Raw genomic sequence first — 1,393 nt, forward strand, 5'->3', positions numbered from 1 at the left:
GATTTTACTTGGCTTGCCGGGTCTTCTCACGCACAGCACATTTCCAAAGGTCTCGGTCAGTAGTCATCGCCTCGGTGAGGCCCGATGTACGAAGGTCTTGCCTCACCACCTCAGCCCAGGTCTTCCTGGGCCTACCTCTTCCACGGGTTCCCTCAACTGTTAGGGTGTGGCACTTTTTCACGCAGCTATCCTCATCCATTCTCACCACATGTCCATACCAGCGCAATCGTCTCTCTTGCACACCACAACTGATGCTTCTAATGTTCAGCTTTTCTCTCAAGATACTTACACTCTGACGGGTGTTCACATTGACATTACACATCCAACGGAGCATACTGGCTTCCTTTCTTTGCGAGCTTACGTATGTCCTCAGCAGTTACAGCCCATGTTTCACTGCCATGTAGCATGGCTGTCACCATGCACAAAATGCGACCTTCTCTGATTCAGTAAACCAGTGCCATTTTTCTAAAATTACATCAAATTATACACACAACTGGATAAACATTAATAGTAATTTTTATTCATTCAGAAAATATCTTAAATGGAATATATATGAATATTATGAAAAAAACAGCTTTTATTAAAAATATCAGAATGGTAGATATTGATGAGAAGATATAAAAAATATAGGGTTAGCAACTTGTTAGAACATGCTGTTATATATTCTTTATTGTGTAGATACATTTATTGTTGTATAAGACATTCCTTTCAACAAATGACTTTTGATATTGATACAGTCACTCGAGAAATATATATGTAGTTAATTGACTTTTTTGAGAGGATATACCACAGAATCAGTTAAATTGGTTTCTCTTCCATATGAATGTGTCTGTGTTTATCTAAGCGATTCATTTGAGAGAATGATTCACCACAGATATCCCAATGACATGGTTTCTCTCCTAATGAATGAGTCTGTGAGTAGTCAAGTGATCTATTTCAGAGAATGATTCACCACAGACATCACAACGATGTGATTTCACTCCTGAATGAACACATTTGTGTCTACTTAAATGTCCCTTTTGAGTGAATGATTTATTGCAGATATCACAGTGATATGGCTTTTCACCTGTATGAATAAGTTTGTGTGAAGCTAAGTTACCACTTCGAGAGAATGATTTCCCACAGATATCACAGTGGTGAGGTTTCTCACCTGTATGGATAAATTTGTGAGTGGATAAGTCCCCACTTCGAGAGAATGATTTAGTACAGATATCACAGCGATATGGTTTCTCTCCTGTATGAGTACGTTTATGTACAGTTACAGCACTTCTGTGAGTGAATGATTTACCACAGATATCACAATGATGTGGCTTCTCTCCTGTATGAGTAAGTTTGTGTTTAGTTAAATGCTCCTTTTGGGAAAATGATTTTCCACAAGTATCACAGCAATATG

At 38.4% G+C, this 1,393-nt stretch overlaps 2 protein-coding genes across 6 annotated transcripts in view; one reads left to right on the forward strand and one right to left on the reverse strand.

Moving 5' to 3' along the window:
• LOC106879009 (zinc finger protein 91) overlaps positions 1-1,393 on the forward strand; it is a 12,597-nt gene that overhangs the window by 2,892 nt on the left and 8,312 nt on the right. The window lies entirely within an intron of this gene.
• LOC128251214 (zinc finger protein 253-like) overlaps positions 1-1,393 on the reverse strand; it is a 5,711-nt gene that overhangs the window by 2,632 nt on the left and 1,686 nt on the right. The window lies entirely within an intron of this gene.

The sequence above is a fragment of the Octopus bimaculoides genome, chromosome 29 (genome assembly GCF_001194135.2).
Source record: "Octopus bimaculoides isolate UCB-OBI-ISO-001 chromosome 29, ASM119413v2, whole genome shotgun sequence".
In the NCBI taxonomy this organism is placed as follows: domain Eukaryota; kingdom Metazoa; phylum Mollusca; class Cephalopoda; order Octopoda; family Octopodidae; genus Octopus; species Octopus bimaculoides.